At 41.0% G+C, this 27944-nt stretch overlaps 1 protein-coding gene across 1 annotated transcript in view; it reads right to left on the bottom strand.

Annotated features, from left to right (window-relative positions):
• LOC139328098 (NLR family CARD domain-containing protein 3-like) overlaps positions 1 to 27944 on the bottom strand; it is a 387375-nt gene that overhangs the window by 195295 nt on the left and 164136 nt on the right. The gene's annotated exons all lie outside the window — the stretch shown is intronic.

Raw genomic sequence — 27944 nt, 5'->3', positions numbered from 1 at the left:
TGAGTCTTACCTGGACACAGTTTCATGCAAACGATGTCCTCGTGCGCCTGAGGTGAACGGCAGAGTCCCATGATCTTGCTGGGCAGGTGGAGGTCTGCTATCCTGCACGTTCACATGCAAGCAGATTGACAGTGTGTTATCTACTAATTTCCTTATCTGAGGAGGGTGGACCAAAAAAATATCTTATTACTTAATTTCAGCTCTTTCATTCCTTCATTTTCATTTTTCTGTGTGCAGTTTCACAGCATGGACAGATTCATTTAAGAGAGAGAGAGAGAGAGAGAGAGAGAGAGAGAGAGAGAGAGAATGACAGACAGATGCTCAGCGTTTTGGCCTATCCTGCTTTTGCGACTGAGGCTGTCGTTTGCACTGTTGGCCACTAGATGGAGACAAATGATAAGGCTTGGCAGACTCAGCCGGTCCTCTGGAGCCAGCTCCTAAGAGATTTCTGAATGATAGAAATCAGGCAAACACACAGGATTAAGCAGCTGTATGTGCCGTGACAGACAAAGAGACCCCCCCTCTTTCTGTTTGTTTTATCCCCTCACCTGTCAAATCTGTCTCTTCTCTGTCGTTTGCATTTTCAACGTTACTTTAATAATTATAATTATAATAATAATAATAATAGGGGCCTCACCAACCTCATCATCGTGCGAGGTGGGGTTCCGGAGATGCGACCCCCCACAAGCCATTATTTTGGCCATATCTCTGGAACGGTAGGTGGGAACATCTTGGTTTCAAGTCTCTTCCTGTCAAAAGATATTCACAAATGTATACAAGAAAGTAGCAAAAAATACAGACAGGAATAAAATACAATATAAATAAGCAGAACATAAACAGACATTTACATGAAAAATGTGTGCAGTTTTAGGTGATAAGTACATGTAAACAATAAGCACAATGTGCAATATTGCAGTAGTGCAGATCCTATTTTTAGTATTTACTTTTTAATGACATTGATCTCCTAATAAAAATTTTAATAATAATAATAATAACTAGACAATTTCCCCCTGGGAAATTTTGAAAGGGCCATGGGGGCTACAGCCGGACAATACGAACAGCTGCTAATGCTAAGCTAACATTAGCATGTCAAATAACACTATAAAAACATATGAACCATCATTAGAATGCCTTAAACAATCGTTTTAACCAAAGTTAGCATATTAGCATTAGCATGCTAAGCTAACATTAGCATGTCAAATAACACGTTAAAAACATCTGAACCATTATTAGAATGACTTTAACAATCACTTTAGCCAATGTTAGCATGTTAGCATTGTGGCTAATGCTAACAGGGCAACATCATTCATTACCTCACTAACAGGCTGTGGCTCTTTGTCAAGCCACTGCATAGCTGCAGCTGAAGCTACATATGTGTGTGTGGGAGAGGAGTGCTGAGGTTGCCACAGCAACTTGAGGTGGCCTGATCAATGATGTCACCCACTCAGACACAGGTGCAGACACACATGCATTGTATCGGAGGCAATGAGCAGCAGAGACAGAAACGTCTGAATTTAGCCTCTGCGCACCCCTCGAACAAACGCTTCTCACGTGAAGACCGAAAGTCCTATTGCCAAAATTTCTTCACCATCAGAGCTACAAGGCTTTGCTGTACACACTGATCACTTTCTTTTTCTGCTGGGGTCAAAAATGCGGATTTTACAGCAGTTAAAAACATGGTTGGTTTCTGTTTCTCCTGTTTTTGATTTGTATTGGACCTTATGGGCGAGGTCAGAGGTACTCTCCTCACTCAGAGGCTCATATATCAAAAACCGTAAGTTCTATCGCTTAGCCAGGCACATCGTGAGAATCAGCGCAAGCAGCACTACAACTCTGGAAATTTTCACGTGCGTAGATCGAAATTTGTGCTTTGGAGGAGCGTGGAAAGAAAAAGTTTCAGACAATTTTCAGAGCTTCTCTCCACTCTGGCAGTTAATCCCCTCCACTCTAGCGTGAACATTCCGTGCAATACACACCCATTATAAACTCACAATTTCTCCCAAAACGCTCACGGTCATTGAACAACGACTGCTCAAAAACTCTACAACCTATCAAAACGAAATTTAATACACTCACTAATAGACAAGACTTGTGTCTACGTTTAAAAGTTGGAATGGAGTCTCTAGGTGAAAGTATGCCGGAGCAGTAGTCCGTTGAAAAAGGGGAGATTTTGTCGCATTTTTCGGCTCGTCCCATTCATTTCTTATGGGATTTTTTCGTGCGTTTTTCGCGTCTTGGGCGAAGCCCCTGCTGTGTTCAGGGCAAAAGCACTGGATCACTAATAACAGTTAAGGTTCAAGGACGAAGCACACACCAAGAAATGAACTTGGGACATGGGAGCAAGACTGGTGTGTTCAGTGCCCCCGAATTAGGGGGCGCACTTTTCAGGCCATGGATGTGCTGTCGATGTGTGTTTTTGTTTGTGCAGCTGCTTGATTTCTATCATTCATAAATCTCTCAGGAGCTGGCTCTACAGCAGGCATGTCCAAACTATTGCACAAAGGGCCGAGTGGCTGAAGGTTTTCTTTCCAACCAAGCAGCAGCACACCAGACTTGACTCATTTCATCAGCTGATCTCAGTCTGCAGACAGCTGATTGGTCAGACTGCATCCTCTTGATTGGTTGGAGGAATAACCTGCAGCCACACGGCCCTTTGTGGAATAGTTTGGACATGCCTGCTCTGGAGGATTCTCTGGGTGCCTTTCATTACGTTGAATTGTGCCTCCTCGTCTCCTCGCTCCTTCGTCGACCCGGAAGTCGTTTCCCCTCCGTCATGATGAAGGATCTTCCAATTGCTTAAATGTACCTGAAGGAGACGAGGAGCGAGGAGAGAGGAGGCTTCTGAAGGAGATCAGAGTGAGGATACACCGGTGTAGCCTACGCGGAAGTAGGCTATTATTTAAGGGGCGTGTCGTATGAAACGCAAAATCACGCACCGTCAGTCTGTGCTCGATATATCTGGCACTTTAGGATATAAAGGTGACTTTAACTACGAATACTTGTGGCATCACACAGAGCAGCTTTTTTTCTTTCTTTTATTTTTATTTTTTGAGTGATCGTCAAACAACACAAACCCATACATATATTAGATTATTTAAAAGAAAGTTTAAATGATTCGCATATTTAAAGCAAATAACAAAATTAAAGACTACTGTGTGTTTTTAGAAATTGTTCTTAAATAAAGGCTTCTATGTGCGTTCAGCTGCAGTCCCTTTGACAGCTAATACAGCTGTGCAAACGTCATCAGACCCGGGGGGTATTCCAGAAAGTGGGTTATGTGAAAACTCAGAGTAAGTTAAGCCTGAGATGAAGGAAACTCTGAGTTTTCTGTTCCAGAAAGAGAGGTAACTGAAACTCTGAGTCAGTCACCATGGTAACAGACTCTGTGAACATAACCTGCTCGCTGGCAGGTTTACTTTAAGAAACCCTGAGTTTCTACCTGTCTCCACATGAAGAAAGCTGTTAGACATGGATTGCCCGTTCATTCCCAAACCGATTGATATCGAAGCCCAACTGATTCGAAACGCTTTATGTCACGAGAGAATCTTCCGACCGAGTTTAGGTGTCCTGTCATTTCCAGAGGAATATCTGTTCAAACGCTACCGCTTTTCATCAAACGGTATAATTTATCTGGATAACATTCTCCGGCCGTACATCACCAACCTCACACACCGCGGACATGCGCTCACATCACAGCAAATTTTACGCATAGTGCTACGTTTTTCTTTTTGCAAACGGTAGTTTTTTGTACAATATTGAGGATGCAGAGCACTTCGGAAAGGCAACAGTGTGTAGAGCTGTGAGGAAAGTGACCTCGCACTGAAACGCCTATGATGGTAGCAATGATGGTAGAGACTGGTGACTGATGTAGAAATCATATATTCTTTTATTTTAAATTATGATATACATTCTGCTGCGACCTCAGAGTGGGTTCAGTAGCTTAATTAGCTGGTATTTTGCAGGGCTTCCAAATGTGATAGGATGCATAGATGGGACACAAATTCCCATTACAGCACCTGCAGAACACAAAGGGCACTATGTGAATAGAAAATCCTTTCAGAGCATCAATGTCCAGGTTTATGACCTACCATCTTAAAAATTTTGTACATGAAAATGTATACATTACAATACACTGTAACACGTGTCATTCTCTGCACTGTGAAGATCATATGTGATGCAGCTTACATCATTACAAATGTAGAAGCCAGGTGGCCTAGCTCTGTACATGACTTCTGGATCTACTGGGAGTGTAGTCTGAGCAACAGATTTGCACGAGGTAAGGAAGCTAAAACTTGTACAAATGTTCTTTGTCTCCCTTTTTAATACACTCAAATGTGTCCTCTATAATTACAGGAGTGCTTGATACTGGGGGGTTGAGGCTATCCATGTCAGCCCACTCTGTTGACCCCTTACCCTGACCCTGAGCCGGGGCCCCAACAACGTTTTAATGTGGCCCACTGCAGGACTAGAGCCTGGGTTGAGATGGCCATAGGCATACTCAAATCCAGGTTCCAGTGCCTGTGTTAGCTCAGGGTCATCCCAGAGAGGGCATGTGACATCATTGTGGCATGTGTTGTTCTCCATAATATTGTAACTATTAGAGGAGAGCAACACCCTGCTGTACAAATGAATGACCCTGAGGATGACCATCCCATCCACCCTGCAGACGTCCAGGATGGAAGGGCTGTAAGGGACCTAAACAGCAGAAACTACTTTTGATTAAAACAGTCAAATAATGACAAATTCACATGTGGTTTGGTCTTCTTTATTCCCTAAAAGTACAAAAGCAGCAGTCAGGATTTGTAATATAGTTCCATCCATTAACATATTTCACCTGTGAAGTGCATCCACCTCAACTGGAGTTCCAGTAATAGAATTTCAAGGTCTGTTTTTCTAATCTGCCGATCCAAATAGACCATTTCCTTTTCACTTTTCTCTATACTCTTCATGAAGTCGACTCTATACAACTCCTTCACTGGTAACTGGGAAACTTATGGATGACATTTAAATCCTACAGTTCTACATACAGATTTAACATGGTGTTGACCAAAAATCTGACTGTGTCAAGCTGCCCTGTGGAAGTTGATGGACCTTCCTCCTGCTGATGCCCAGTCGTTCTGTTGAAGGACAAGAATGTGCTAGTTGTTTGTCCATTATCTATGCTCATCACTTCAGTGTACATGTCCAACTCCACATTCCACTCCAGAATGTAAAGGAATGTGAATGGGCAGAGCACTGCCAGTAGCTCTACATAATATTAAGACACACTTCAGTAGGCCTCTCTGGATTGCTCCCTGTGGCAGCAGACAGTGTTTCATCATCATCATCATCATCATCCTCCTGTGATGAAGGAAAATATACTGTTTCAGAATACTTTGGTGGTTGAGGTGGTCCTCCACCCATTTTTCGGGCCTCTGCCATCTCTCTGTTGGCTGAGCAGAACTCAAATGTTAATCTTTTTTTTTAAATTAGTATTTTATTGAGTGTTCGTGGACACATCGTCACATTTTAAATGACCTCAATACCTATAAAATAAAAATGTGTAAACATTGTATCAAGTGTTAATCTACTAAGTGGGATATTAAGTGAGATGACATGTTAAAACAACATGTTGTTAGGGGTTTAAATTACTACTTGAAGTCGCCAATGAATTAATATTCACTTTGTTTAAAAGTCAATTAAAAAAATAAAATTAAAATCAAAGTGAGGTACAATCATAGCCTAGCAAAATATGCCTTACCTTTTTGAATGATGTTTTTATATTTCATTTTTCACTGATTCTTTCTCCCCTGTTGGATTGCACCTAAATGAAAATCAGATTTTATTCCTACTTACATTCATAACTGTATGCTACGATCTTAAGTACGGTTAAATGTTAAGTCAATGGAATAGTTCATTCAAACTTACACGTTGTCTCGGGTAGCAGTTTTCTCCCATGCCGTTTCTCTCTCCTTCGCTGCTGCAGCGGTGATATATTTACGCCGAAATATGTGCTCATACTCCACATAGGCCTGCAATAAGACCTCCAACTCCATCGGGGTAAAATAACTTGATCTTTCTTTCTTTGTTTTTTTTTTCAGTTGTCATGGTGACTCGTGGTATCGGGGCTCTATTGATGATGGCTTTTTATAGTGGTTATGCACGCGCACAACTCAAGGTTAACATATTCAGAGTTGATTGAACTAACTCAGATCAGCTGTTCTGGAACCGGATACTCAGAGTTTCCCATCTCACAGTAAGTCAACTCAGAGTTCAGAGATAAACTCAGAGTTTGTGGAACCTCCGACCTGGAATACCCCCCAGCTCTCTGTATCCTCCTCAAGAAGGGCAGAGGTGAATCCACGCATCCCAACAGACAATAAAACAGCATAAAAAAGGAAATCAACAACATATGTGTTTCCGTGATATCATACAAAAAGACTATGACAAATAATATTGCCTTGGCAAGGATGGCTCATGCTGGTGATAACAAATTTCTCCGAAAGAAGCACGTGTGAGCTGTTGGTTAGGGGGAACATTGAACTTTGCTCCATCAGGCCCGTGTGTGCAAAGAAAAGTATATCCATTGATTGACTTGTCTCCGTTGGAAATCAGATTTGTTGGAGTGAAGAATAAAAGCGGCCTCGACATTTGGAAACACGTGAAAGGAGCGAGCCCTCACACCCCAGAGTGTACATAGCCAGGGCACATGTATAACCACCTGGCAGTTTGTGCTAGAATGGAAAGCTTATACTTGTTTTAAAGAAGAGAATCTAAGCTTTAAAATGAGGTGTTACTCAAGTCAATCAGATCTTGCTAACCCATGGCACAGGTGAAATAATACGGACCTCATTTTAAAGCTTACATTTGACCTTCTGACCCAGCTCTGAACGCGGCCTGAAATTGACCAAACTAAATATTCCACTACTAACTGGCAGTTTGTGCTAGAATGGAAAGCTTATACTTGTTTGAAAGAAGAGAATCTAAGCTTTAAGATGAGGTATTACTCAAGTTAATCAGACCTTGCTAACCCATGGCACAGGTGAAATAATACGGACCTCATTTTAAAGCTTAGATTTGACCTTCTGACCCAGCTCTGAACGCGGCCTGAAATTGACCAAACTAAATATTCCACTACTAACTGGCAGTTTGTGCTAGAATGGAAAGCTTATACTTGTTTGAAAGAAGAGAATCTAAGCTTTAAAATGAGGTGTTACTCAAGTTAATCAGACCTTGCTAACCCATGGCACAGGTGAAATAATACGGACCACATTTGACCTTCTGACCCAGCTCTGAACGCGGCCTGAAATTGACCAAACTAAATATTTAATTGCCAACTGGCAGTTTGTGCTAGAATGGAAAGCTTACACTTGTTTTAAAGAAGAGAATCTAAGCTTTAAAATGAGGTGTTACTCAAGTTAATCAGATCTTGCTAACCCATGGCACAGGTGAAATAATACGGACCTCATTTTAAAGCTTAGATTTGACCTTCTGACCCAGCTCTGAACGCGGCCTGAAATTGACCAAACTAAATATTCCACTACTAACTGGCAGTTTGTGCTAGAATGGAAAGCTTATACTTGTTTGAAAGAAGAGAATCTAAGCTTTAAAATGAGGTGTTACTCAAGTTAATCAGACCTTGCTAACCCATGGCACAGGTGAAATAATACGGACTACATTTGACCTTCTGACCCAGCTCTGAACGCGGCCTGAAATTGACCAAACTAAATATTTAATTGCCAACTGGCAGTTTGTGCTAGAATGGAAAGCTTACACTTGTTTTAAAGAAGAGAATCTAAGCTTTAAAATGAGGTGTTACTCAAGTTAATCAGACCTTGCTAACCCATGGCACAGGTGAAATAATATGGACTACATTTGACCTTCTGACCCAGCTCTGAACGCGGCCTGAAATTGACCAAACTAAATATTTAATTGCCAACTGGCAGTTTGTGCTAGAATGGAAAGCTTATACTTGTTTGAAAGAAGAGAATCTAAGCTTTAAAATGAGGTGTTACTCAAGTTAATCAGACCTTGCTAACCCATGGCACAGGTGAAATAATACGGACCTCATTTTAAAGCTTAGATTTGACCTTCTGACCCAGCTCTGAACGCGGCCTGAAATTGACCAAACTAAATATTCCACTACTAACTGGCAGTTTATGCTAGAATGGGAAGCTTATACTTGTTTGAAAGAAGAAAATCTAAGCTTTAAGATGAGGTATTACTCAAGTTAATCAGACCTTGCTAACCCATGACACAGGTAAAATAATAAGGACTACATTTGACCTTCTGACCCAGCTCTGAACACGGCCTGAAATTGCCCAAACTAAATATTTAATTACTAAGTGACAGTTTGTGCTAGAATGGAAAGCTTATACTTGTTTGAAAGAAGAGAATGTAAGCTTTAAAATGAGGTGTTACTCAAGTTAATCAGACCTTGCTAACCCATGGCACAGGTGAAATAATACGGACCTCATTTTAAAGCTTAGATTTGACCTTCTGACCCAGCTCTGAACGCGGCCTGAAATTGACCAAACTAAATATTCCACTACTAACTGGCAGTTTGTGCTAGAATGGAAAGCTTATACTTGTTTGAAAGAAGAGAATCTAAGCTTTAAGATGAGGTATTACTCAAGTTAATCAGACCTTGCTAACCCATGGCACAGGTGAAATAATACGGACCTCATTTTAAAGCTTAGATTTGACCTTCTGACCCAGCTCTGAACGCGGCCTGAAATTGACCAAACTAAATATTCCACTACTAACTGGCAGTTTGTGCTAGAATGGAAAGCTTATACTTGTTTGAAAGAAGAGAATCTAAGCTTTAAAATGAGGTGTTACTCAAGTTAATCAGACCTTGCTAACCCATGGCACAGGTGAAATAATACGGACCACATTTGACCTTCTGACCCAGCTCTGAACGCGGCCTGAAATTGATCAAACTAAATATTTAATTGCCAACTGGCAGTTTGTGCTAGAATGGAAAGCTTACACTTGTTTTAAAGAAGAGAATCTAAGCTTTAAAATGAGGTGTTACTCAAGTTAATCAGATCTTGCTAACCCATGGCACAGGTGAAATAATACGGACCTCATTTTAAAGCTTAGATTTGACCTTCTGACCCAGCTCTGAACGCGGCCTGAAATTGACCAAACTAAATATTTAATTGCCAACTGGCAGTTTGTGCTAGAATGGAAAGCTTATACTTGTTTGAAAGAAGAGAATCTAAGCTTTAAAATGAGGTGTTACTCAAGTTAATCAGACCTTGCTAACCCATGGCACAGGTGAAATAATACGGACTACATTTGACCTTCTGACCCAGCTCTGAACGCGGCCTGAAATTGACCAAACTAAATATTTAATTGCCAACTGGCAGTTTGTGCTAGAATGGAAAGCTTACACTTGTTTTAAAGAAGAGAATCTAAGCTTTAAAATGAGGTGTTACTCAAGTTAATCAGACCTTGCTAACCCATGGCACAGGTGAAATAATATGGACTACATTTGACCTTCTGACCCAGCTCTGAACGCGGCCTGAAATTGACCAAACTAAATATTTAATTGCCAACTGGCAGTTTGTGCTAGAATGGAAAGCTTATACTTGTTTGAAAGAAGAGAATCTAAGCTTTAAAATGAGGTGTTACTCAAGTTAATCAGACCTTGCTAACCCATGGCACAGGTGAAATAATACGGACCTCATTTTAAAGCTTAGATTTGACCTTCTGACCCAGCTCTGAACGCGGCCTGAAATTGACCAAACTAAATATTTAATTGCCAACTGGCAGTTTGTGCTAGAATGGAAAGCTTATACTTGTTTGAAAGAAGAGAATCTAAGCTTTAAAATGAGGTGTTACTCAAGTTAATCAGACCTTGCTAACCCATGGCACAGGTGAAATAATACGGACTACATTTGACCTTCTGACCCAGCTCTGAACGCGGCCTGAAATTGACCAAACTAAATATTTAATTGCCAACTGGCAGTTTGTGCTAGAATGGAAAGCTTACACTTGTTTTAAAGAAGAGAATCTAAGCTTTAAAATGAGGTGTTACTCAAGTTAATCAGACCTTGCTAACCCATGGCACAGGTGAAATAATATGGACTACATTTGACCTTCTGACCCAGCTCTGAACGCGGCCTGAAATTGACCAAACTAAATATTTAATTGCCAACTGGCAGTTTGTGCTAGAATGGAAAGCTTATACTTGTTTGAAAGAAGAGAATCTAAGCTTTAAAATGAGGTGTTACTCAAGTTAATCAGACCTTGCTAACCCATGGCACAGGTGAAATAATACGGACCTCATTTTAAAGCTTAGATTTGACCTTCTGACCCAGCTCTGAACGCGGCCTGAAATTGACCAAACTAAATATTCCACTACTAACTGGCAGTTTATGCTAGAATGGGAAGCTTATACTTGTTTGAAAGAAGAAAATCTAAGCTTTAAGATGAGGTATTACTCAAGTTAATCAGACCTTGCTAACCCATGACACAGGTAAAATAATAAGGACTACATTTGACCTTCTGACCCAGCCCCGAACGCTGCCTGAAATTGCCCAAACTAAATATTCCACTACTAACTGGCAGTTTGTGCTAGAATGGAAAGCTTACACTTGTTTGAAAGAAGACAATCTAAGCTTTAAGATGAGGTGTTACTCAAGTTAATCAGACCTTGCTAACCCATGGCACAGGTGAAATAATACGGACTACATTTAACCTTCTGACCCAGCTCTGATCGCGGCCTGAAATTGCCCAAACTAAATATTCCACTACTAACTGGCAGGTTGTGCTAGATTGGAAAGCTTATACTTGTTTGAAAGAGGATAATCTAAGCTTTAAAATGAGCCATTGCTCAAGTTAATCAGACCTTGCTAACCCATGGCAGAGGTGAAATAATACGGACTACATTTGACCTGTCACCCAGCCCCGAACGCTGCCTGAAATTGCCCAAACTAAATATTCCACTACTAACTGGCAGGTTGTGCTAGATTGGAAAGCTTATACTTGTTTGAAAGAGGATAATCTAAGCTTTAAAATGAGCCATTGCTCAAGTTAATCAGACCTTGCTAACCCATGGCAGAGGTGAAATAATACGGACTACATTTGACCTGTCACCCAGCCCCGAACGCTGCCTGAAATTGCCCAAACTAAATATTCCACTACTAACTGGCAGTTTGTGCTAGAATGGAAAGCTTATACTTGTTTGAAAGAAGAAAATCTAAGCTTTAAAATGAGGTATCTATCCTTCTAATCTAATCTCCTCCCAGGCAGAGGAGTAGCTATACATGTGACACACCAAGCAGGAGAGAGCTGGAGAGGGACAGAGAGAAGCCATCGCTAGCTGCTAGGCTAAGCTGGTGTAGCTAGCAGAGCAGACAAGCGCGTAGACAAATAAATTTGACGGTCGCTAAATAAACAGACTTATGGGTGCTTGAGCAGAACTAATGTTACTTTAGAGTGTGGATAAAAGGCCGCTGTAACAAAACACAGAGCAAATTGCACTCAGAGGAACAAGAGCGACAAACGCACGCTACTCCTAAGGCAGCAACCAGAAACAGGAAGTGAGATGATACGCTTACCTCAGCATGTCAGCACGTCAGCCGTCAGCATTGCCTGCAGGTGATTAACTCTGGACCTGCTCTTCTCATGACAAGTCTCTCCAGAGTCTTCATAATGTGGGAGGTCAGTGCCACAGGTCTGTAGTCCTTTGAGGCCCATTCATTGTTTACACTTACAAATCAAACCCCTTGCAATAATTTGTATCTATACAAAATAGCATCTCATTTCCAATATGAATCAAAACCCACGACTGAAACGCAATTACAATAGTTTGACCTATGTGGCATTTGGGTATGCAGCCGATTAGCTTAGCTTAGCATAAAAACTGGAGATGGGTAAACAGCCAGCCTGAATCTTTCCAAACTTCTCCTCACTACTCACCAAGTTGTTAATTGGAGACCCAACACTGATCCGTGCTCGTCGTCTGCCACCATCAAAAAGTACGCCATTCACCGTTGAAATGCTGAAACTAATAATAACTAAACTGGGTTTGTCTCTGCTTTTAAAGCCAGTGTGTGGAATGTTGTGACCTCACAACATTCCGAGTACCACATCTTCAAAGAGATCAAAGCCAAAGCAGCAGATTAAAGAAAGAAAAAAGATTTCATGCTTAATTGATGATCGATCTTTTATAGATTTAGGCCTCTTTTATTTAGGATATTTATTGTTGTTTTATCGTCAAATTGTTATGGAGAAATAAACCCCGTTTTTATTTCTCCATATCAACCAACTAACTCCATATTATCTCGCTTAATATGCCAATTGCATAATTTAGCGAATTTGCAAGTCCAGTCACTTGTCTGCTACAACCCTCCTCTTGTTCATTTGTTTTCAACTTTTCAATCAGTGGATTGGTGGATTATTATATTACATCTTACGATGTGTGTATTTGTGTGTAGTCACATCTGTCGGGGCGCGGTGCCACCGACACGAGAGGAGAGACGCCGGGTCCGAGCCTCTGTTCAGCAGCTTTGCTTTTTAGCCCGGAGCCTCCACTCTTCATGGAACAACTTACAAGTCAATTGTCATTACAATTAGTCCCAAGCAGTTTAATGATGGTAAAAATGAAACATAGGCTGAGGTAAATAATCTGCATTTCCTCTTTTCTGCGCTCCTCTGACCAGATGGCGTCCATAGCGGTGTCTTGGCAACGGTCTGTTCAGAAATAACAATAAAACACAAACGCATCACATTATGAAAGTGCTTGTGATTGTTTTTGGTTAAAGAGAGGGGGACAGCAGAGCTACTCTGGCAGCTCAGGTGAGCCAGGTGGAGAGCGGAGGCGTCCTTTATTTTCTGCTTTTATTTTTTATAAAGGGAAGATTTTCACTTCTCTACAAACGTAACAGTTATTACATTTGTGGGAAATCGCGTGTTACGTTTGTAGCAGGCAGCGGCTGTTACGTTTGTGGAAAATGTTTTACGTTTGCAGGATTATTACATTAAAAGCTGCATATTTTTATAACGTTGGTGGTTTATTACGTTTGTGGGCATTATTACATTGGCGGGTGTTACAGGGATGATGACACATGAATGAGGGAGAGGGAAAGAGAAATAATAGACATGCTTGATTGATCTGATTATCACTGTTTTCCAGACAGTGCTGAATAAAGAAGGCCTGTGAACTTGAAAAAAAAGACATCATCCAAGACTTTTTTTTTTTTTTATGCCGGCTGGACCAAAGCGAAAGGGGTTGGTGTTTAACGATGTGATGGGGCCGCTGATCGACTGTCTGGTATTATGGGCTGGTCAGACCAATATTTCAAATAAATAAAAAGTGGCCGACTATCGGCCCAAATAGCACGTCGGCCCACCGGGAAAATGCCCGCTATGCCAGATGGTCAGTCCGTCCCTGGCTAAGACGCTACATTAATGATCCATTAATGTCAGGAAGCACGGAACAAATCGCGTCTAAGACGCAACATTTAATTGTCAATTAAAGGACGATTCCGTATTTTATGGGACGGGTGGCAACCCTACCTATAATTGAGCTTGAACAGCCAGTTGTGTGGAGAGATTGCTGCCCCATACAAAATAAAACAAATATAGAACAAAAATATGTCAGCTAAGACGCGACATTAATGATCCGTTAATGTCAGGAAGCACCCAACAAGCCATAGCTTCGATGAGCCACAGACGAACGGAGTTCCATTCACCTGATCTAATAAGCAATTGATGAAGCACTGAAAAAACACTTTAAAAACCTTCTCATGGTCATTTTTTAAGCCGAATTACTCAACAGAGCCTACTGATTACTTTCCCAGATCGAAAACACGCGGACCAGATTTTGGAGAAAAAGCGAGATGACTTTAAATTAGTGGATTTTTGACTGGGGTTCGGCGAGCCCCGCAGCGTCCCGTCGGAGTCCTCACTTCGGGACGAAAGCGACTGCCACACTGTCAAAAACAGTTATATTTCTCCGTAGATTTTACAAATAGATCATAAACTATCACTGAGTTTTAGGCGTGCTATTCAAATGTGTACTTTTTCCATAATGAGTCTTACCTGGACACAGTTTCATGCAAACGATGTCCTCGTGCGCCTGAGGTGAACGACAGAGTCCCGTGATCTTGCTGGGCAGGTGGAGGTCTGCTATCCTGCACGTTCACATACAAGCAGATTGACTGTCTGTGTACATGTATGAAAGAAGATTCACCGACCGGTATCGAGGAACACTTTGAAGTCAAATTTCAGGTTTCTGCGTGAGCTCAGAGCTCCTCGTGCGCAAATAATCGACTGTGACGTAGACAGGCTTAAGTAGTTTACGTATTGACTGAATCATGCTCTCCTATCTCTGCTCTCTGTGTGAGCTAGACGTTGAAAAGACGTTTTACTTTCAGTGTTATATAGACATCATTAAAATACGTTTTCAGGACGTCATAAAGGTTACAGGCGTCACTAAACTAAGTTTTCAAACAAAATTGTTTAATATCATGAAGACCTCATTGAAGGCGTCACAATGAACATTATTGCGTCTTGGACATTGTTATTTACTCATTGCAATACGTTTTAGACAATTATTGGACATCCAGAAATCCTGAATGTCAACATAGCCCACATTTTCTCTGGCTCTTCAATTTCTTTTTTTTTTTTTTTTTTTACAGGGTTTACTATTAAGAACATCTTATCAAAGTTGTATACTTCACCTGTTCAAGCTTTCTACATTGTATAACAGCTTCTTTACACTCTGCTCGTTGCATTTCATGGTAGACCGTATCTGATGCAACATTCTACATGGATTTTCCACAGCACACATGATTTCTGACATAACTGTTTTTAATATGACCTAACATTTATATTAACAACCTTAAATGACAATGAAAACACAGCAAATCCTCATATTTAAGACTATCAAAGCCACAAAAAATTTTCACTTTGTATAAAGAAAATAACTGAAACCATTCGGCTTTAAGCCAAAAGTGCTTGATCAGTTCGGAAAAGCAGGCAAGGGAAGCAAAATAAATGTTGCGGCGATCTGCCTGGAGGTGTGGCTGTGCGCACTGCACCTGACGGCAGTGGACAGCAGAGCAAACGTGTCGGCGGGCGCACGCTGTGCGCGCACCTCCATGCCGCCCCTCAACAGGTGAGAACAATTAATAAAATGTGTTTAATTTGTGTAAAATCCATATAAAATAATTTGGGTAAAATGAGTTAATTTAAAACATTGTTTCAAAATGTAGGGCTAAATTTCTGTTTACTTAAAACCTGATTAAGTTTGTGTTTAATTAATGATTATATTGATATAAAACATGCTTACTTTACTCAGTTGTAAAATATATGTATTTATATTTGTTTGTTTTTTTAAAGGTTTTTCACTTTGCCTCCTCTTCACTACTTAAATAAAAAATAAAGAAGAAAATGAGTGAAATCCTGTCGCACATCCAGTCCTTCCTTTTCAAGTGTGGGAAACCATAGCGTTAAAGACACTTGACATTACTTAATCCTGGTTTTATATTTAAATAGCTCTATGGGAATTGATCCCAGAGACTCCATTCCACTTCTCCTCATATTCTTAGGTCAGTATTTATTTTTCACAAGCATTATCTCCAAGAAAATCATGTGAAAGCACTTGTTAAAAACAAAATATATCTACTGTAACTCAATTATTCTAATTCCTGGTTTTATTTTGAAATAGCTCCATAGGATTTGATCCCAGAGACCCCATTCCACTTCTCATGTGTTCCTTGGGTCAGTATTCATCTTTCACAAGCATTATCTCCCAGAAATTAATGTGCAAACACTTGTTGAAAACATTACTGTAGCTCATTTATTACAATTCCTGGTTTTATTTTGAAATAGCTCCATGGGATTTGATCCCAGAAACCCCATTCCACTTCTCACATGTTTATTAGGTCAGTATTCATCTTTCACAAGCATTACATCCCAGAAAATCATGTGAAAACACTGGTTAAAAACACAAGAATGTACTGTACATTGTGTGTTGCCATATTTTGGTTTTATTTTGAAATAGCTCCATGGGATTTGATCCCACAGACTCCATTCCACTTCACCTGTGTTTCTTAGGTCAGTATTCATCTTTCACAAGCACCATCTCCAAGATAATCATGTGAAAAAAACATCTTAAAAACACAATTATCAACTGTACCTTGTTTTTTACTTATCCTTGCTTTTATTTTGAGTTACCTTTTCGGGATTTTAACACACATATTCAGTTACACATCTCATTTTTTTCTTAAGGTCAGTTTGTGTGTTTCACAACAATTATTTATTTTCTATATTTTAATTTTAAAGTTAGTTAGCTTTTTTAAGTTATTAAAAAAAAGTATTTCCAGACACATGTGTTTCTAATCTTTGAGCATGTTTTTGCTTTATTATAAAAACCTTTTTTTCAAAAAAAAAAAAAGAAAAAAAGAAAAGAAATGTGGTAACATTACCACAATGATGAGAATTTGTGACAGTTTTCTTCCCTACATCACCTTCATGGTTTGCGCGGTATGCAAATTCAGTCAAACTGAGGCTGACGCGGACAAAGGATTCATGTCGTAGTCTTTTTTGTGACACATTACCAACTAAAATTCCAGACTGAGACAGTACTGCTACTGTCAACTTTCGAGTGCAATAGTGACTTGGATTAATCGACCAGGTGCTCACCTTTCCATAACGAAGACAAGTTCCATATAGTCACAGACTACCATTCCAGACTACTTGAGACTACGACGCTCCTGAGAGGAAAGCAATATTGAATTGATATCTATTTCTATAAAGGATTCATGTAGCCTACCAGGTGTTCATACAGTTGTGCTTCAGAGTTTGAAATTTACTGTATGTATTAAAAAAAAGTGCTAATGTAATATTAACAAAGAAAATATTCAGAGATAGTGACTAGGCGAATACATTTATTCTCACACAAATTTGTTTGATCTTTTCAGATCCCAATGATAAATCCAAACATAAAAAAATGGCCCTGATCAGCAGTATCTATACCCTCATATTTAGACCATGATAGTGGTCACTGATAGTGGAAATTGAGGGGTTCTGGTACCATCAATCAGATCATTTTTTTTTTGTTTTTAAATGATGTTATTCAGTTAAGAATAAGATGTCTTTTGTCCTAAAACTCATGCTTTCCTTAATGATTGGCAAAGAGAAAAATCTTCCTTGGTATATAAACCTATGAGCACAACTGTATGTCTTGATTTGGTTCACTTACAGACTACTCTGACATATTGTTTCAGGGTCTATTATGCTGTTACCATTAAATATTGTGTCCTTAATGTGAAATTGTAAGTTTTATCAGGTGCTCTTGCATGACATTGTTTCAATTATATTTATATTGGAAGGGCCTGCAATGTCATCATGGGACGTACAAGAAAAGGTGGTGCAATACCAAAGGATAATCTGTGGATAAGGACTGGCGGAGAACAACACGTAATTAGGGAACTATTAGATTTGAAAATAGCAGAAAGGGAAACATCTTGGAGCTCCAATATACGGCACGAGCTTTGTATTCGTTTGTTCTCCATAAATCAAGAGAGGTTAAAAAAATGGCTCTATGTAGTTTGGCTGCAAGACAGAAAAGGAGTAAGGACTGCAATCAAACAATTGACCTCACGTGTTGATGTGCAAGTTCATACAAACAAACAACTGACATCGCAGTTGACTGTGCACGTGGAAGACCAAGTCTGCCTCAGTAACTCGGTGCATAGGTCCACCACCGAGAAAGGCACTGAAAATGAGGATTAAGAGAGGAGTGATGAGAGTTCCATTCATATGTGTGATACTAACCTCAGTGGAGGAAATGATAATCTTGATGACCAATTCCGGAGTAAAACTGATACTACTGCAAATACAGCTGCAGCACCTGACATAACCACAGCAGCAGACACAGGCCATCAAAACTTGGATGAAGACTGCAATGATGAGAGTGCCATTCGTACATGTGATATCCACCTCACTGGAGGAAAAGAGAATGTTGATGACCTTCAAGAATCAGTTACAAAACCTGCAACAGCTGAAGTAAGTGACACAGATACAGTGGCAGCAGTTCCAGGTGATGGTGACATGGATGAAGTGAAGAGCGAAGACAGTGCTGGCATTGAGACTTGTTGTAGTACGGGTCAACCTAAACTCATTAAACGAAAGAAGCGCTTTAAAAAGGGACAATGCAATGTTAAAAATTCCCCTGTGAAAAAGACAAGTGAAAAGGAGCAGTACAGACCTATAAAGCCTGGACCAAAATCATTCCAAATACACATTAAAAGAGACAAATGGGTCAAGATCAAGCCAGGTCATGGATTGTCAAAACTCAAGAAGTCATGGACTCATGTCTTGCACACTGGGTTTCAAAAACACAACCCTTGTTGTCTTTCTTTCAAATACCAGCATTGCAGAGCACCTAAGAGCCGGAAAACTTCATCACCTTACATCAAGGCAAAAGCAGTGTGCATGTTTTCTACATGCAACGCAAAATACTTTTTTGTTTTGCAGAAAAAACCCTCCAAGAATGCAAAAAAAAGTTACATTTCATGTGTCTAGATGTGGCAAAGTCGCACATTTATGTGATGAGACAAGGGCAAGGCCAGCCAGCAACCGAAAGAGACGAAAGATTGCAAGGGCAATCATTGGAGGTGTAAGTAACACCTTTTATCAGAGGTTGGGGGAAACCCCATCATTAGAGCTACTTGCGGGTAACCTTACCTGGGCACTCAAAGGATGTCCTGAAAACTGTGTCAGCAGAGATATCTAGAAGCACAAGGCTTCATGATGACATGGTTATGGAGTTAATACTGACGCAGAAAATAATTTAAGAGTCAGATACAGGTTTCATTTTCTGTCCAGGATACATGCAACATCTGCAAGTCGATCCTTTTGGCGTCCACCTCTACACTGAGCAAGGAATTTCAATATTTATTGATCATCTCCGCCAATGCTCTCCTGTGACCCTCTTCCTTGATGCCACTGGTGGAGTTGTGCGCCGGCTCCCTAACCAACCCAAGAGGGTTCTATATTATGCCCTCTATTTGTCAGGTGGTGGTAAAAACAAACCACCTCTTCCAGTCAGTGAGATGGTCACAAATGACCACACTGTGGCCAACCTGTCCTTTTGGCTGATGAAATTTCTGACAAAAGTGAGAAACATCACAACCATTAAAGTGCAACAAGTGGAGACGGACTACAGTTGTGCCTTAATGCAAGGTGTTTTGCTTGCTTCCAATAAGCAAGACATTTTGGGGTACCTGGAGATGCTGTGGAAAGTAATCAAAGGCTCTTTGATCACTGTACTACACCTGTGCTCTGCACATATCCTGAAGGCCGTGTCTGTTTTCTTTTCCAGGAAAACCAAAGACAACGGCCTGAAGGAATTTGCAAATCATTGTGTAGCACACCTCATCAACAGCACCAGCTTGGAGCAAGCACATCTATTTTTTGGCCACATGGGACGGGTTTTGGAAGTAGGCTCTTGACTGACCAAGTAGAGGAGAGCTTGGCAGTAATGAAAGGCAGCATCAAGAGCAAGACCAATCTGAATGACTCCAGCACTCAGCAAATGAAGACACAACCTGAGCCACCAAATCGAGCCAAGACAGTACTCGCGAACTCACCATTTCGGCTTTTTTTTGAGGGTGGCCTGGAAAAGGACCAGTCCGATGTCCACGAAGTAAATGAAAATTGTGAGGAGAACCCTTACCACTGCCCTGACATCATTGATGTTTTGCTTCAAGATTACATGGGGATTTTCCCACTTTGGTCAGGGCTGATGTTAGGGGATCTATGCAGATATGCAACAGATGTAGACTCAAGCAAAATAGGTCTAAGTACAGACACGAAAACGCAGCTTACTAACTGTCATGTGGAGAACTGGTTTTCCATCACAAAAAAACAGATTCTCCGCAAGGAACGTTTCCTGAGGCCTGGCTCTTTCATTCGAAAGATGCATACCTCTCTCTCCGTGGCCGCTACAAGGAGCACATCATGCAATATGGCCTCAATTGAAAGAAAAGGAGAAGCACCTGGAGCATGCTGAGGAGCAATGGGGTAAATGTAGTGTCCGTGCAGCTCCTAAAAGAACCAAATATTTCCACCCTCCTAACAAGATCCCAATCAATTTAAAAGACGCTTTCAAAGACGATGGATGAAGACTAATAAACAAGTAAGTGAATGAAACATATTTGTGTAAGTGAATGAAATATATTAATAGCTAATTGTAGAAAACTATAAGGCTTCTGTGAGTCAAATTTCTTAAATGGGACATTCCTTTCAATGGTTGAGTGTATTTTTCTTGAATTGTATACTGATTCAGTTGATTTCATTTTCACTTCAAATATTTTTTCTACTACTGTATACACCTTCATATTAATCCCCATTGTGTTAGGATAAAGTAATTTCATAGTAGCTTACATTTTAAATTATTATTCACAGCCAAAGATGGGTCCAAGGAAGACCAGATCAAAAAAGAAATCACAAAAAAACACTGGAGACACTGGACAGGTATGGCTTTCTCTCTGTCTCTGTCTCTCTTTCTCAGAGAGAGAGAGAGAGAGAGAGAGAGAGAGAGAGAGAGAGAGAGAGAGAGAGTGTTTAATGTTATCTGGGTTAATTTAACTTAATCAGACATATCTTAAATATAATAGACATCTGCAGCTGCAGATGACCATCAAAACAGTGGAGACAAGATCGCCACTTCAACAACAACAACAGCAACAGCAACGGCAAAACTGGTAAGTTTAATTCTTAGAGAACAAACAAAACGCTGACATGTGTCAAACAAAAACAAATGATACCATTCAGTAGGCCTAGGGCCCGTTTCACAAAGGAGGTTCAACAAAATCCGAGTCTAATCCTGAACCTCGAGTTGATCTAGCCTGAGATAGGAAACTCAGAGTTTCCAGTTTCAGAACAGGTGATTTGGGTTAGTTCAATCAACTCAGAGTAAGTCAACTTAGAGTTAAGCGCATGCACCACGACTACAAAAAGCCAACATCAATGGAGCCCCGATTCGACGAGTCACCATGGCAACGGGGAAGAGGAGGGCTGCGTTTTTTACCGCACTGGAGCTAGAAATCTTAATGCGCTCATACGGCGAGTTTGAACACGTTTTTAGAAAAAAGTGCAACACCGCTGCAGCCGCAAAAGAGAGAGACGGCGTGGGAAAACTTTGCTGCTCGGGTCAATGCATAAGTTTAAATGTAGTCCTTTGCAATCGCAATAATATTACAGGGGAAAACTGCTTGAATGGTAGCTCATTAATTTATTTCATGCAGGTGCAATCCTGCGGGGGAGAAGCGCACTTGGCAGCAGCTTAAGATGAAATATAAAAACATCGTTCAAACAGGTAAGACCCCGGCATAATTTAACAGGGGTAACTCATTTTGATCATGTTTTACATTGTAAAGTAAATATTAAGTGGCTGTTGTTTTATCCCCAACATAATGCTGTTTTCACACACATAAATGTCTTCTCATCTACATCATATTCTGTTAAATAATTAAGCCTATTTAAACTAACACAGACTTCTGCTCAGCCAACAGAAAGAAGGCAGATGCCCGCAAAACGGGTGGTGGCCCAGCACCGCCACCTCTAACGGAGGCAGAGGAGCTGGCCCTAAGCCAGAATTTAGGAAGGCCAGTGGCTGAGGGAATCCCTGGAGGGAGCTCATCTTCAGAGCTCGCCCCCCAAGACACAAGTGCCTTTATAAAATGTAATATGCCTAGGCCAATATATCTCTTTTAAGCCTATTCATAAAAATATTTATTTCCCTCTCATGTCTTTTTTTTTTTTGTCCCAACAGATTCTGATGGTGCTATCTGCCTGGTGGAGCCCTCTCATGCCACAACAGACCTTGTGACTGTAAGTAGGCAATACTCCAAAGATTTTGCCAAATGGTCGTTTAAGTATACTGAAACATATCACTCATCTGGGATGAAGAGCATGAAGAAACTGTGTCTGCTGCCTTTACAGAGGGCGATCCAGAAAGGCCTATAGAGGTAACATCTTGATATGTTACTGATAGTTCTCTTCCCATTTACATTTCTTAACATTCAACAACAATATAGAGTGTGACATTTATCCTACACTGAAGCATTAACACATTCTCATCCTCTTTAACAGGGCATGGCTGGGCAGCAGCAGGAGAGTCCCTCAACTTCCACAGCACAGACTGACACAGTGAGATGGATGTTCAGTAAACACCAGAGGTTCATTCTGTGGAATTCATGTGCAACTGTATAATTTAATGTCCTCCTTATGTATTCCCAGTTACCAGTAAAAGAGATTTATAAAATTCACCTGCTGAAAAAAATCCAAAAAACCAACAAAGAAATGCAATACTTGGAGCGCCAGATTAGGAAGGCAGATTTAGAAATTGAAATACTGGAACACAAATTAGAGGTGGGTGCATGGTCACAGGTGAATTATGTTAATTATGTTAACTATTGGAACATTAACTAATCTAGCTCTTTTATTTGTAGGAAATAAAGAAGACCAAATGAAGTGTGTATTGTGTCTTTATTTGACTGCTGTGGTGGTGGTGGTGGTGACTCAATCTCTGAAGTGACTATGGCATATGGTGTCTCTGACTGCTCTGCCGTCCTGCATAGCTGGCAGGTGGATGGGGTCATCATCAGGGTCTTCAATTTGTAGGGCAGGGTGTCGCTCTCCTCTAATAGTGGCAATATTATGAAGAACAACACATGCCACAATGATATCACAGGCCCTCTCAGGGGTCACCCTGAGGTGACGTAGGCACTGGAAACGGGCTTTCAGCAGGCCTATGGTCATCTCCACCCGGGCTCTCGTCCTGCAGTGAGCCCGGTTGAAGCTCTGTTGGGGGCCTGGTTCAGGGTCAGGGTAAGGAGTCAGCAGCCTGGGTTGGCATGGATAACCTCTGTCACCCAGCAGAAGACCATCAAACTCTCCTGTAACGTGTAGGGGACACATCAGAGTACATTAAAGGAGGGAGACAGGTGAATTATATTGTGCAAATCTTTAGGCTGCTTACCACGTTGCAGTCTGTTGCTCAGGTTAGACTCATGAGTGAGTCGTGAACAGACCCAGGCCACTTGGCCTCCACATTGGAAATTAAGTATGCAGCATCACATACGATCTTGACAGTGCAGAGAATGACAGATGTTGAACTATGATGCAGTCTTTAACATTTTTTTTCTTTAACAGTAGTCAATCTACATGTACCTGCACATTTATGCTGTGAATGGACTTCCTATTCACATAATCTGCTTCATTATGTGAGGGAGCTGTGATGGGGATGTGTGTGCCATCTATGCAGCCAGTCACACTGGGGAATCCTAAAAGAAATTAAAATTACTAATCCCATTCTGAGATTGCAGCACAATGTCATTAATGGAATATAATTTAAAATTCATTTGGATCTCTGCATCATTCACCTGCAATCCTGTGGAACTCCTCCTTGATGACTCTGACAGGTTTATGTCCAGGGAAAACCACAAAGACGGGTAAGATCGCCGTTTCAAGGCGAGGCAAACTTTTCTGACCGCCCTGCATACAGTTGCCTTGCTTAAGTGCTCTGCATCTCCGATGTTATACAAAAAACTCCCATTTGCAAAGAAACGCAGCGCAACACACAATATCTGCTGGGATGTGAGAGCATGACTACGGCTGGTAATGTTGCAGATGTAAGGACGGATTAGGTTGTGGATCCCTGCGCAGTAATGCTTCATCCACGGGATCGTTGTCAAAAGGACATGCCATAGTGGAAAAAAGTGGATTTCTCATACAGGCCGACTGGCTGATTTTTTTTTAAATAACAGCCGGCAGAACTACGTTATACCAAAACTCGCCTGCTGACTGACTGAATGAGGAAATCAAAAAACGTGTGGCTGACAGAGGGCGGAGACAGAGAGAAACTCGAGGTTCATTGAGAAAAACCTGGTCCCGACCAGGTTGGGTTCATAGAGTCTGTTACCATGGTAACTGAGCGAGAGCTTAAGTTACCTCTCTCTGTGAAACAGGCTAGAGTTCAATTCAATTCAATTTTATTTGTATAGCGCCAAATCACAACAGAAGTTGTCTCAGGACACTTTCCATATAGAGCTGGTACAGACCAAGCTCTTTTATCTACAAAGAAACCAACAATTCCCCCATGAGCAAGCACTTGGCGACAGTGACGAGGAAAAACTTCCTTTTAACAGGCAGAAAACTCGAGCAGAACCAGACTCTGGGTGGGCGGCCATCTGCCTCGACCGGTTGGGTGAGAGAGGAAGAGCAAGAGAGAGAGAGTGAGACAGACAGACAGACAGACAGACAGACAGACAGACAGACAGACAGACAGACAGACAGAGACAGAAAGACAGACATGCAGTCACAGTAACAGTGACAGTGGATGTAATAACAGCAGTAGCAGTTGCAGTGGATGTCAGGCAGGGCCAAGGCAGGAGACGCAGCTGAAATCCACAATCCAGATTCAGCCACTGTCCATGGGAACCTGCAAGACGACAAAGCACAGAGACTCCGGGGAAGGAGCTAAGTTAGTAAGACGCCGTGGTAGGACATGAGAGCGTGCGGATGGAGAGGGACAGAAGGACGGAGGAGCTCGGTGTATCTTTGGATGTCCCCCAACAGTCTAATCCTATAGCAGCATAACTAGGGGCTGGTCCAGGACCAGCCTGAGCCAGCCCTAACTATAAGCTTTATCAAAAAGGAAAGTTTTAAGCCTACTCTTAAATGTAGAGACAGTGTCTGCCTCCCGGACAAAGACTGGAAGATGGTTCCAGAGGAGAGGAGCTTGATAGCTAAATGCTCTGACTCCTGTTCTGCTTTTTGAGACTTTAGGAACCATAAGTAGAAATGCATTCTGGGAACGCAGTGTTCGAGTAGGGCAATAAGGTACTATGAGCTCTTTAAGATAAGAAGGTGCCTGGCCACTTATGGCTTTGTAAGTAAGGAGGAGAATTTTAAACTCTATTCTAAACTTTACAGGGAGCCAGTGCAAAGTGGCGAGTATTGGAGAAATATGATCTCGCTTCCTGGTTTTTGTCAGAACATGTGCTGCAGCGTTCTGGAGCAACTGGAGAATATTCAGCAGCGAATTTGGGCAGCCTGATAGTAAAGAATTGCAATAATCCAGCCTGGAAGTTACGAATGCATGGACTAGTTTTTCTGCATCATTTTGAGACAAAATATGCCTGATTTTTGCGATATTACGTAGGTGAAAAAAGGCAGTCCTTGAAATTTGTTTTACATGGGAGTGAAAGGACATGTCTTGGTCAAAGATAACTCCCAGATTCTTTACAGTGGTGCTGGAGGCCAGCGCAATGCCATCCATAACTGCTATGTCATCAGAAAGTGACCTTCTAAGATGTTTAGGGCCTACTACTATAACTTCAGTTTTGTCCGAGTTTAGCATCAGAAAATTGCAGGTCATCCAGGTCTTTATGTCATGAAGACATGCTTGTAGTCTAGTTAACTGACTGGTTTCTTCCGGTTTCATTGATAAATATAGCTGGGTATCATCTGCATAGCAATGAAAATTTATTGAGTGCTTCCTGATAATCTTACCTAAAGGAAGCATATATAAGGTGAATAGAATTGGTCCAAGCACAGAACCCTGCGGAACTCCATAGCTGACTTTAGTGAGCACAGAGGAGTCGTCATTAACGCGTACAAACTGAGAGCGATCTGACAAGTAGGATTTAAACCAGCTTAGCGCAGTTCCCTTAATGCCAATGAAATGTTCCAGTGTCTGCAATAGGATGCCATGGTCAATGGTGTCAAATGCAGCACTAAGATCCAGTAAGACTAGTACAGAGACAAATCCTTTATCAGATGCAATTAGAAGGTCATTTGTAACTTTAACCAGTGCTGTCTCTGTGCTATGATGTACTCTAAATCCTGACTGGAAATCCTCGAATAAACTATTATTGTTTAGAAAGTCGCACAGCTGATTGGCAACTGCTTTCTCAAGAGTTTTTGAGAGAAAGGGAAGGTTGGATATCGCTCTATAGTTGGCTAAAACCCCTGGATCAAGAGTAGGCTTTTTCAGTAGCGGTTTTATCACAGCTACTTTAAAGGACTGTGGTACGTAGCCTGTTGATAAAGAGAGATTGATCATGTCTAAAACTGAAGAGTCAATTAGAGGTAATACTTCTTTAAACAGCTTAGTCGGGATAGGATCTAAAATACAGGTAGATGATTTTGATGATGAAATTATTGAAATTAGTTGGTGAAGGTCAACAGGAGTAAAACAGTCTAAAACTGCGACAGACTGAGTAACAGTTTCTACGATTTCTGCGTTTGAAGACAAAACAGTACCTGTTGACGGCAGGAGCCGATGAATTCTGTCTCTAATAGATAGAATTTTATCATTAAAGAAGCTCATGAAGTCATTACTGTTCAGAGCTAAAGGAATACATGGTTCACAAGAATTATGGCTCTCTGTCAGCCTGGCTACAGTGCTGAAGAGAAACCTGGGATTGTTCTTATTTTCCTCTATTAGTGCAGAGTAATAGGCTGCCCTGGCACTGCGGAGGGCTTTCCTGTTACCCCTCCTCCTCTGGTTTGAGTTACCTCCCTTTGTGAAACGGAAAACTCCGAGTTTCCTTCATTTCAGACTAACAAACTCAGAGTTTTCACTAAACCTGCTTTGTGAAACGGGCCCCTAGTCTGTTTCATTTCTGTTGCAGAAATGTTTAGCATCATATCAGCATCAACATTCTAGTGAAATACACATGATGATGAATGACAAATCAATTCACCCAGCAATTTTTTTTTTAAATATGTATACTATTGCACCCAAAGACAAAGATTGCTTCTGTTATGCTACCCCATCACTATTGTTTGTCAAAACTGGGCTCTTAACTTTCTGTTTTCGGAAGCATCATCAGTTAAGGTTGTGAATAGACGCAGACCCATGGCTGCAAAATGATTAGTCCACGTGAAGGAAAAGATGGTATGCTTCATGCTTTGATAATAATTTGAATGAATCTTTACCAACAGAAGGAAATGTGGCGCAAAAGGGACAGTGAATTAGTTGTTGCTGTCATTGATTCACCTGACAAGACAAACCTCTGCATTCTTCGTCAGTCTGAAATGAATTCTCTTGCACCACACATGTGGCTGTTGGGGGAGGTAAGTACTACCTAATATAAATCACCTTTTTATTCAAAAATTTCCTGAAGTTAACAGAGAAATCAATTACAGAAAGACTTCTTTTTCAGACAATCGAATGCTACCTCAGAGCAATCTTAAACAAAAATGATTTGGGGAAAAGAATATTCCTCCTAAACCATCACTCTGCTACACCGGTCACTAAAGACTGGACCCCGAACGCAGACACAGAGACAAAAAAGGGTTTTGCAAAAAGATAACAAAGTTTATTAAATCAACAGAGACAAAAAACAAAAGACTTTAGGGCAGGCCGGCTCTCTGACAGCACGATGAGGCAACCAAGGTACTGTGGAAAAAACGAGAAAGAAAAAACAAAGTTAACAAAGTACAAAGGAAATCTTACGTGCAGCGAAAGAGAAAGTCTCGAGGAATAATCTCACAAAGAGTACCAAACAGCTAGGAAGCTCTATCGAACGTGTCGGAATAATCTGACACTGGAGTAGTGAAACTGCCGGGTATTTATGGAGGAGATGATGAATGAATTGGAGTCAGGTGTGCCTCATCAACTGCCAGAGAGCCAGGACCAGCCACGCCCCCATGCCACACACATGCACTGCAAAGAGGGGAGAAACAGAAAGAGGGAGGGAGAACAACAAAAAACAACAAACCAGAACCCAAAACACAACAGAACCTAACATACTCAGCAGGAGTAATAGTGTTTGGAGAAGGGACTGCCATGAGGAACCACTCATTGTGAAAGGTATATATTGTTTATTTGCTGAATAAAAACATATTATATGGCTTAGTATAACTTAAACATGAATCATTACCATTAAATTACTTGTGTTTGCTCTAACTCTAAAAGGTTGACTTTG

This window comes from Chaetodon trifascialis, assembly GCF_039877785.1.
Source record: "Chaetodon trifascialis isolate fChaTrf1 chromosome 24 unlocalized genomic scaffold, fChaTrf1.hap1 SUPER_24_unloc_1, whole genome shotgun sequence".
Taxonomy (NCBI): Eukaryota; Metazoa; Chordata; class Actinopteri; order Chaetodontiformes; family Chaetodontidae; genus Chaetodon; species Chaetodon trifascialis.
The sequence above is the reverse complement of the archived record's forward strand: the minus strand, read 5'-3'. Positions and strand labels throughout refer to the sequence as shown.